The following is an 11,639-nucleotide window of genomic DNA, read 5'->3' as shown; positions in this document are numbered from 1 at the left end:
GACTTACTAATACTTGAAGAAAACAACAGAAATTTCACACACAATCCTATATCTTATCTCCTAAAGATATCATATGCAAAAATAAAATACTAGTCTTTAATTTGCAGAAAAGAAGACATGGTGTGCAGACTTTCCTTGTTTTCTTACTGCATGACTGTTTTGCCAGTGTCTTACCTCGTCTGGTCAACAGCAAGCTTTTGCATATTTATGATCTGATAGTTTTCCCTTCAGATGCTGTTTAATGGCAAAAACCATGATTCTTTATTATTCATTGTCTACATCGACAACTAAACATAATATTAATTTGCCATAAACGCTTTTCTTCTAATTATTGCATTATCCTCTCACTTGGCTTTGAAATAAGCCTCTTTCAATAATGGGACACATGCATTTTCTTATGTGCTCTCAGCAGTAGGTGTTGCAGCATGTTCTTCCGTGCTTCTTATTTCTAGAAGGTTAATATCAATATAAATCAGATTGAGATTTAAAAAACAAAATAAAAAAAGATCTACTTTCTAGCTTTGAGGAGTCTTAAAATTTTCCTGACATTTAAAAAAATTTTAGAATACACTATCTAAATAAAGTACTCATTTATCTTTTTGGATCTACAAGTCTCCTCTGAAGCATTTAGCGTATAATTTCTTGATGTCCCTTACTTTCTTAATGTTTATACTAATTTTTCAACTTTTTGTCTCAGTATCTTATTTGCAGAGTTTAGGCATTTCATTAAAATTTTTACCTTTTTTAAATGTGATCAAGTTGCACACAAAATTGCATATACACAGAAAGTGTATACAGCTTCAATTTGTTAAAACATGAACAACAACAGAACTACCCAGGTCAAGGGGACATTGTGAATTCCACAGAAATTTCTCATTTGCTGTTTTGCATTATTTAGCCCCTACTTTCCTAACCTTCATATAATTGACTCCCTGTTTTGCTTTATATTTCTATAGCCCCAAAACGTATTCCTAAGCAATATGTCAAATAGCTTGTGCTATTTGAAAACCTTATGCAAATTAAATCTTGCTGTATGTAGACTTTCTGCTTGACTTTTCTTGCTCAATATTGCTTTAACAATGTTCTCAATGATGTGTCAGGGCTGTTCACTATTTCATCTTATTCATTCCATTGTGTGAATGAATCAAAATGTATTAATCCACTCCATTATGGATGAAATTTGGGTAGACTTCCACAATGTTGCTATTAACAGTTTTGGTCCTATTTCCTAGGACACTTATGCACTAGATACCCATAATTTCCATGGCTAAAGACATAGGAATGGGTTTTGCATATTTCCTACTTTAATAGATTATGGCAGGCTTTTTTTTCCAGAGCCTGTTTACATTGTACCAATTTACATTCCTATGGGTATTGTAGGAGTTCCTGTTGCTCTGCATTCTTCCTAACATCTGATACCATCAAACATGTTAAAAATCCATTTCAGTGCCTGCATAATCATATTTCATTATAGATTCAATTTGACCTTACCTGCTATATAACAAGGTTGTACCTTTTCCTATCTTTATTGGCAAAGTAAATATTCTCCTCTGTGAAGTTGTACTTCTTCATTGTTTCCATTTTTTCTACTGTGTTGATGTTTCCTAGTGATTTGTAGGTGTTCTGTATATGCCCTGAATATAAGACCCATGTCCATTTTATATATTGTAATTATCTTCTCCCATTCTGTGATGTGCATTGTTTACCCATAATAATATTTTTTAAAAATGGGATTCTTAATTTCAATGTAACCTAATTTAAACATCTTCTCTTTATAATTATTTATTTTTTGTTCCTGTTTAGGAAATATTTTCCTGTCCTAATATCAAGAAGATATTCTGCTTTGGTGTCTTCTAAAAGCATTGTTGTCTACTATTTTTGTTTCCACATATAGTTCTATAAATATTAGGAATATGAAGTAGAATCTAATTTCATTTTCCCATAAGAATGAATACTCAATAGTCCCAGGATATTTTATGTTATTTTATTTTATTTTCAGTGATGGAGATGGATTCTAGGGCCCTGCACACTCTAGGCAAATGCTCTGCTAGTGAGTCACACCCCTGCCCCTGTTTCCAGGACCATTTATTGTTGCTCTGCTTAGTAAAGCCATCCTTGTCATATGCCAGTATTGCTGGGTCTGTTACTGGGTCCCCAATCCTACTGATCTATTTCTGTATCCCTGAGCTAAAATCACCTTAGTAAACATCATGCAACATTATTATTGTATCTATTACTAGTTCTTAAACCAATGTGTATTTAGATGTTCTTATATTCACTAATTTCTGTTTCTGTTTTTCCCTGCATTACTGACTTGTTGTCTGGTAGGATATCCTTTAGCACCAGTTTTCTAGAGGTGAATTCTTTCACTTTTTGTTTTGTTTGAACATGTCTTTATTTCAGTTGCATTCTTGAAGGAGACTCTTTCAGATAGAAAGTGTTTAGTTCCAGCACACTGAAAAATAAAATCAAGAATCAATAAATGGGATGGTATCAAACTAAAAAACTTTTTCGCTGAAAAGCAAACATTTAAGAATATGAACAGAGAGATTACAAAATGGGAGAAAATCTTTACTACCTGCACTTCAGATACAGCATTAATCTCCAGGTTATACAAATAACTCAAAAAACACCAATAAAACAATCCAATCAATAAACAGGCAAAAGAATGGAACTGATACTTCACAGAAGAAGAAATATGAATGGTCAAAAAATATATGAAAAAATGTTCACCATCTCTAGCAATTAAAGAAATGTGAATTAAAACTACACTGAGATTCCATCTCACTCCAGTCAGATGGCAATTATAAAGAGTACAAGTAACAATAAATGTTGACCAGGATGTGGGGAGAAAGGTACTCTCATACATTGCCTGTGGGACTGCAAATGGGTGCAACTACTATTGAGAACAGTGTGGAGATTCCTTAGAAAACTTGGAATGGAACCACAATTTGATCCAGTTATTCCACTCCTTGTTTTATACCCAAAGAACTTAAAATCAACGTCCTATAATGATGTTGCCATATCAATGTTTATAGCAGCTCAATTTAGGATAGCCAAGCTATGGAATCAACCTAGATGTCCTTCAACAGATGAATGGATAAATAAAATGTGATATATATAAGTCTGATATATATACATATATATATATATACACATATATATCACATTTTATTTATCCATTCATCTGTTATATATATAATATACACACAATGGAATATTACTCAACCATAAAGAAGAATGAAATTATAGCATTTGCAGGTAAATGGATGAAACTGGAGACTATCATACTAAGTGAAATAAGCCAGTCCCATAAAAACCAAAGGCCATATGTTATCTCTGATATGTGGATGCTAATTCATAACAAGGGAGGGTGGAGAGGGGAAGAATAGAAGTCCATTGGATTCTACAAAGAGGAGCAAAGGGAAGGGAGTAGGGAGAAGAATATAAAGGACAGTAGAATTAGTTGAACATAACTTGCCTAGCCTTTTATATGAATACATCACCAGGGTTACTCCACATCATGTACAACCACAAGAATAGAATCCTAATTAGAATAAGTTATACTCCATGTATGTGCAATATGCCAAAATACATTCTTCTGTCATGCATAGCTAAAAAGAACAAATAAAATGAAATTTAAAAAAAAAAATAATTTCAGTCTCTTGACTCCCTTTTTGACTATCGAGTGGCTAGTTTTCAGTCTGTTGCTCTTAGTCCCTAACTTATTATTTGCTTAAGAAAAAAGGGATATATTTTGTCTAATTTTAAAAATTGTTCCATGTATAAATTATTGTTTAATAAACATAGTATGCCATTACATGAAACTAAATATCTATTCTTCTTAGTAAAACAGGACTGCACTCACAAAATATACACACCCATCATTTTATTTTTCTTTAAGGTAAATAGAAATTGACTCTATAGCCCAAAGATTGTCTTCTTTCTTACCATTGAAACAAATAGCAAATTCTTCACAAAATACACCCATTCTTCCTTTAATCGGGGATAGACAATAAATTGATCCTTATAATAATTTTATCACTGAGAGTGTCCATGAGTTAGAAAGGACAGATATAGCTATTACCATTTTGTAGGTGAGAAAGGGACAGGACAGAAAGCTAAAGTTGCTTATTCAGAGTATTCTATTAAAAGATGATTCTGGAACCAGAATCCAGTCTTCCTGAACTTCAGTCCTGAAATTTATCATACTTTGAGAGAATAGACTATAGAAGACAAATATTTTATAATTTGTTTACTCAATATATAATTTTGACATTTTCCCCTCAAGAACAAATAAGAATATGAAAACTATTATTTTCTAATATTTAACCAGATCAAAGCCCTCCCACCAGTCTATATTGATTAATTTTTTGTTGTTTGAAGGGTTTTCAAAAGGGACTCCCCCTTAGGAATTTGAATTTTATAAACTAACTCTAGTTGCTAACTTTTACCAAAATTAGCTTAGTCATTATTAAACATGTCTAACTACATTTCCTGTTAGCCAGTATCTCATCAGGATTATATTCTAAGAAATGTGAATATGAATAAAAGAACATTAAGAATATGATTTTAACAAAAAGTGCTGCAAGTAGGAAGTTATATCTGCCTTCTCTGAAGATTTACATCACCTATCTCATGCAAGTGATTGACACAAACTGACAACTTTATGAATATTTCTACTGGAAAGTGTAACTCAACCAGAATATTGTGAATTAGGGAAACTGAATTTTCAGAGTAATTTCTTTATATATTGCATCAAATTTTCATGGAAAGTTACATTTTTATTATATAAAATAAACAAATCTGAACTCCTGAGTATCAACATAAATCACTTTATAAATGTCTAATAACATCTAGTATTATATTCAAGGTAGTATAAATGGATTTTTATAGCCTAGGCTCTGTTAATATATAGTTATTTTCCAATAAAAATTCTTCAATAAAAGCTCATGTGAAGACTGTAATAAAGCACTACATTGAAAACTATTAAATTGGAATCCTTTTGAAACACTATTCCTATTTCTGTAAGTCTGGGAAAATTTTAAATCAGCAATACATGTAACAATTCATGTTTTCCTGGATTACATGGATATATTCATTTTTAGAAATGCAATATGATATTGATTGTTCTTCTTTTAAGAAACCCTAAATATACAAAGATAGTTATATGAAAACATTCATGAAACATATTACCATAGATTCTGTAGAGAAATCCATTTAGCAAAAATATCAAAACAAAATATGTTAAAATAGAAGTACATTTACACATTTAAATATTTTCAAGTAATTAATTAACTTCTTTTTTTTTTTTTTTTTTTTTTTTTGATACCAGAGATTGAGCCAAGGGTACTTAGCCACTCAGAAGCCACATCCCTGGTACATTTTAAAATAATTTTATTTTGAGACACAGTATCACTAAGATGTTTAGAACCTCACTAAGTTGCTGAGGTTGGCCTCAAACTTGTGATCCTCCTGCCTCAACGTCCTGAGCTATTGAGATTATAGGTGTGTGCCACCATATCTGGTTGTAAGTAGTTTATTTGCATGGTATGGAGAAAACTTTTCTGTTACTAGAATTACTCTTTTTTTTTTTTTTTTGGTACCAGGAATTTTTAACCCAGGGGCACTTTACCACTGAGCCACAACTCCAGCCCTTATTTATTTATTTATTTATTCTTGAGACAGGGTCTTGATAAATTGCTTAGGGCCTTACTAAACTGCTGAGGCTAGCCTCCTCTGAACTTGAGATCCTCCTGCCTCAGCTTCTCAAGTTGCTGAGATTACAGGGTGCCCCACCACACCAAGCCAGAAATTACTTCTAAGGGAAGATAAATCATATATTTCAAATCTTACTTTAATATATCAATGAGAAACTAGGCAAAATAATTTATGTGAAGTAGTTTACTCTTATACAGTAATAATAGCTGTGAAATGATATTATGAAACAATGTTCAAGTAATGCATACCACATCACCAAGTAATTACTACTAGGAATCACCTGCCCATTATTTTTAACACAAATTAATGTATTTCCAATGATATAATGATATAACTTTTACCCTTTACCTTTAAAACACTTAATTTTTATAGGTTTTAAGTTCATAAACAAAATAAGAGGAAGGTACAGAGATTTCTCATCCACTCTTTCCTGTCCATGTGCATAGCCTCTCCAGTCTTCAACATCTCCACCTGAATGGTCAATTTGTTACCACTGTGAGCCTAAATGAACAAATCATTCTTGCCTGAAATCCACAGTTTACACTAGTGTTCATTCCTGGTGTTGTACATTCAGTTGGTTTGGAAAAATATATAATAAAATGCATCCATCATTATAGCATCACACAGAGTATTTTCTCAGTCATAAAAGTCCTCTGTGCGCCACACTTATCCTTCATCTTCATCTTCCTTCAGTCCAGACAACCACTGGTGTCTTCACTGTTTCCATAGTTTTGACTTTACCAGAGTGTCATATAGTTGGAATCAGGCAGTATTACGTGCTTTCAGGTTGGCTTTTCTCATTCAATAATATGGTACATTTTAAATAAAATTGACATTATAATAAATCTTTATTAATGTTTAAATTTGAGTTAATCATTTTTTTAAAAATTTTCAATTACCTTTCTTCTTCCTAGTTTTTCTACAAGTTTGTTAAATATCTACTATTGACTGTTCTGTTTGGGGTTCTAATATTAAGCAATATAGGACCTCTTTACTATTGGACTTACATTCTAGTGGAGGAACAAAAAGTTCACTAATTAGGGCTGGGGATATAGCTGGGGATATAGTGGTAAGTTGGTAGAGTGCCTGCCTCGCAAGCACAAGACCCTGGGTTCAATCCCCAGCACCGCAAAAAAAAAAAAAAAAAAAAAAAAAAAAAAGAAGTTCACTAATTAATACAAAAATAAATCACTGCTAAGATAAATAAAAGTCAATCTGATAGAAATTGAGGGTGTAAGGATAAAATGTAGGGAGCAGACAGTTCAAATTAGATGATTAGAGCATATTTTCTGAGGAGCAGCTAGTTCATCTGCATGCATGCGCTTTGTTTGATCCATGCCTCATCTCTCCCTGGAAAGGGAGGGAGTCTGTGACATGGAGAGGGAGCCACCACAGTCTGACTTGAAGTCTCTGGATTTCCTTCAAACTTGAATGCTGAGGAGAGATAGATGTTGACCTCAGCAGATAGGCTGAACTCAGTAGATTGATCCACGAAAACTTCTGTACTGAGACAAAGGAGAAGACCCCTCAGAAAAGCAGCACCTGTTACCCTCGGTTTGGCAGCAAGGAAGAGGAGAGGTGGTGGAAATCCTGCAGTCTGAAAAGCAGACTCAAAGGTGAAAAAGAAGCTGAAGGTGTGTGGTGGAGAGAGGTATAACATTCCAGCCCCTCAATCTAGAAATGTTAGAAAGAACCAACAACAGCATAATAGAAGACCAAGGATCAGAATTCCCAGGTGACATTATGACTTATCAGCAGCTTCAGGGTAGGCTATACAAAATATGGGGCAGGGGAGATTTTCCCAAATAACCCAAATTGTAACACTTGCTTATTAAATCCAAGCTTGCTTTTTAAGTCTCAAGCTAATCAAAACTATGCTGGAACCAAATGTAGTAGGTCACTATCACCAAGTCTTCTTAACAGACCACCAAGCCACTGGGTTCCTGTGAACTCCACTCCTTCAGACAAGGAAATAATGACATACTAACTTAAAACTTATAGTACAGGTATAAAATAAGAACAAGTACTAATATTTAAATAAGGCTAGGTTTACAAATGGTCAATTGGTCTGAAATGAATTACAGATCCACGAGGGAATTAATCTATTTGTATCAAACCCATTAATGTAAGAATATTAATCAGACTTCGTCTCATTTGTTTTACATAATGTGTACACTGTGATCTAAATGTAGTTATCAGGGCAACTTAAACTAACTAACTATACTTGACAATGTTCTCAGTAAAATAGCTTTTAAGTGGAAACCATTCAAGTTTAGATTTGGGAAATGGGAAAAGAATACTTTTTTCTATTGTTTATTGGGGGATATAGTAATGTAAGATTCGTGAATAAGTAGATTTACTTGTAGTGAATGAGATTATGCATCTAGCTGAGACAAGGATTGAAAACTAGGTGGATATTTAAAAGTTTAATGTCCTAGAAAACCAAACTATGACCATGCCATCAATTTAATGTACCACCAAAAGAAAATGTGAAATTTTCTTAATGGTTGTATTTTATTAAATTGCACAGTGATGAATGTGTAAAGGGCATTAAGGGTTTATGAGAATGAGGCATGGTATACTCAAGTAACCCTGTTTCTTAATCACAGTGGATAGGTATCTGCCAACAGATGTGCCAAAACAATTTTTAATAATATTGAAGATCATCCAATAATTTTCAAAACCCATTTTTGAATTATAGCACTGCACAAGCTGTTCTGACAGAGATCTGACCTCATATCCCTGCAAAGCTTAAAGCAGGGATTATATAGCATGAAAGTTCTAAGTACCTAGGGAAGAAGGGTTCTGTAAATAAGTGTATTAAACTTGTAGCATATATAAAGTTTTCTGGCCTTTATCCTACAAAAATAGAGTATTTTAGTATGAATTTACTGAATGTAAGAAAACAGACTGAATGTTGTACCGACTGTTTTTTTTTTTAATACAGTCCAGTTTTACTTTTAAAGTTTGCCCCTCTGCTAAAATGCCAGTGTATGTTTGTCATAAATGATTTGTTTGAAAACACTATCACAAAGTAAATCCTAGTGTAATATGTTCTGTATTATAACTAAAAAGCAGTTTAAGCAACTAGAACATTTCCTGCTTTTAAGGGATGCAAAATCCAGTACAGTGTTCCTCCACCCTGTAGTCTACAAACCTAAAGATGGATTTTGGCTGTCACCAATTCTTGTAACCAATGAGACAGTGTTTGGTGCCCATGTGTTGGATTTTTTTGGTCATGAGGAAGTACAACCTAGGGACCACTTGTGCCAAAGCTGCAATCTCTTGCATAACAGCCCTTAAAATGTTTACCAACCTTAAGGGTTAATGCTAAATGTAACAGTTAATGTAATAGCAAGTTATAAAAGTGTGTGGGCCAATTAAAAAATTCCAATTGCTAAAGCTCTACTTTCTACTTTGGCACTTTTTTTGATGTTTATAAGCATAATAGCTAAGTTGTATTTCTCCTAATGAATTCAGATGAGATATTGCCCAAGTCAAATGTTAAATACCATAAAGGCAAAGTTTTTGTAATACTTATTGTACATGATATGAATCTGAAACATGAAATTAAAAAAAATAAAATCCCCACCAAAGAAGTAGAATATTTTTGGAGAAAGGGATTATATGTGATGTGGAGTAAAATAACAGGGCAGAGAAGGCTGTTTCAAGAGTGGAAGGAAAAGTAATTCAGGCAGCTAGAACTGCCCATGGAAAGGTTCCAAATCAGGAATGTGCCTGAAGTATTAAAAAGGCTGAAAAAGTTCAGGACCATTGTGAGAAAGTCATGGAATTGTAAAGTTTGGAGACTGATTGGCAACTGGTTGAAGACATTAGAGAAAGAATCAAGGCCAGCTCTTGCAGTAGCACCCTGGAGATTGTATAATGTAATGATTCATTTATCCTAAGATCAAGGAAAGACACTTAAGTATTCCAGTAGTAGCTGCAGTTGGGAAACTGTTTGATAGCAATCCCAACCTCTTTTCTCACTCAAGTAAGTATACAATTTCAGTAAAAATATGCGCCTGCAATGTCAGTGCATTTAAAAACATCTTCCTCGACCTGTAGGCCCAGTATTTGGGAGGCTGAGGTGGGAGGATCACCTGAGCCCTGGAGTTCAAGTTCATCCTGGACAACATAGTGAGACACCACCTCTAAACCAAACCAGACCAAATTTTTCACCACCACAAATCAGATGATTGCTCCAAGAGATACTCATGTAGAAATTCTAGAGCAACCACTGATGGGAAGCCACAGAGCTTCATACAGGAGGAGGGAGGGGAAATAACCTTGCTTTTATTTGAATTAATATATCATTCTTGGAACTTTTTGTCTTTCATGGTTATGACAGTGTTCAAATGGAAACAGTAAGAATAGTAATATAGATAAAAGAAAAGGAAACAGATTTATGACATATTCGTAAGTGGTGCTGATAGAAATTACTAAAAGTAGATACAGATAATGAGGAAAGAATCAAAGATGATTTCTGGTTTGAAAGGGATGTCGGGGGTAGTGTCATTTTGGGGGTGAGAGGAGCTGGGGACAAAGGTTAGAGGAGGGATGGAAGTCCGGAGTTCTTTAGTGTTGAGGTACATAGTAAGTGCTTAACAGAAGTCTGCAGTGAAGATCAAGGTAGAACTTTGAGGTACATTTAAAGGAGTCATAACCACAGTGATGGTGTTTAAGTCTTAGGGCTGCATGAGATCATTGAAGGGGTATGTAAGTGCAGAGAAGAAAATTGGGCTCATTCCTAAATCTACAAGGTCCCTGATTCTGGAGGTTTATAGCATCCGCACTCTTGGAACTAGGCACATAATAATTAAACATGGTTTCAAACCTCAAATCTTCTTTTGAGTTTGGATGTTTCACATGTGTGGGTGAAAGAACTCAGATTGTGGTTCCCAAGGTTGACACCGGGGGTCTCCTGATACCCCTTTATCGATAAGCTGACCCAACATTTGGCACCTTAATGAGTACCACTGCTTCCACGCTAAAGTTTGGAATACTGCCCTCCTTGTTTTTCTCACTTCCCACTCTTAGATTTCTGTTTTGTGAGTCATTCAAAGCAGGTGCTTTCTGCTTTGACAGGAGCCCTGTTACTCTTGAATCCTGCCCATCACCTTATATGCAATGGCATTTCCTCCTCCAATTCAATCCAATATATCAATCACTTGCAGTTCTTCCATAAATACATACTATACATGAATATTTCAGAATCTCTCTTCCCAAAAATGTAGGGATGGTCTACAATGGACTGAACTTGTCACTTTGCAGGGACAATGGCTGATTGTAGAGCATTTCTCCTAGCCTCAGCACCAATGTGGTCAGAAGGATTTATATACTTACTATTCATTTCCAGTGTTACACTTGAGCTTTTGAGTAAAAAAGCATGGTGTAATACTTCCTGATGAAATATAATGTAAAGTAGACAGACTAAATATACAAAATCATGTTTAGGATTTATAAAATAAGTATAATTCAATGGACTTGAATTTGATTCTGTAAAACTTGGAAATTTGAGTTTTACCTTCTCTTTCAAACAATAAAATATCACATGCTGCCCGTAAGCTGGATGTGATGTGAAGGGAATCCATCCTAGTAAGTCTGTTAGAGCATTGCTCTCTTGTGGGCAGGGAAAACACTCAATAGGATTATTTGGTAAACAAATTTATTTTATATCTGATTTAGGTCTGTGAGATTTGTGGGGGTTTAAAGGATGAGTGATCTTGGTTACTGCCTTTGAATGCTTTTTCTGTTTTGTAATTCAGAACCACTTCACCCTCCTTTTCAAACTTCAAGTTTTTAGTAAAGGTTGTCCCCATATGGTAGCAACTGTGCTGCAGGATAATTAACGAAGTCACTTTAGACAGTCTTTGAAAACAAAGATGTGGAGAAACAAGTGGTACTAGAAGAAAGGT

The 11,639-nt window shown here is 34.2% G+C and overlaps 1 pseudogene; it reads left to right on the top strand.

Annotated features, from left to right (window-relative positions):
- Positions 1 to 2,007: 2,007 nt before the first annotated feature.
- LOC124982928 (proline-rich nuclear receptor coactivator 2-like) lies at positions 2,008 to 7,738 on the top strand (annotated as a pseudogene).
- Positions 7,739 to 11,639: the final 3,901 nt, after the last annotated feature.

This window comes from Sciurus carolinensis, chromosome 4, assembly GCF_902686445.1.
Source record: "Sciurus carolinensis chromosome 4, mSciCar1.2, whole genome shotgun sequence".
NCBI classification, from domain to species: domain Eukaryota; kingdom Metazoa; phylum Chordata; class Mammalia; order Rodentia; family Sciuridae; genus Sciurus; species Sciurus carolinensis.
The sequence above is the reverse complement of the archived record's forward strand: the minus strand, read 5'-3'. Positions and strand labels throughout refer to the sequence as shown.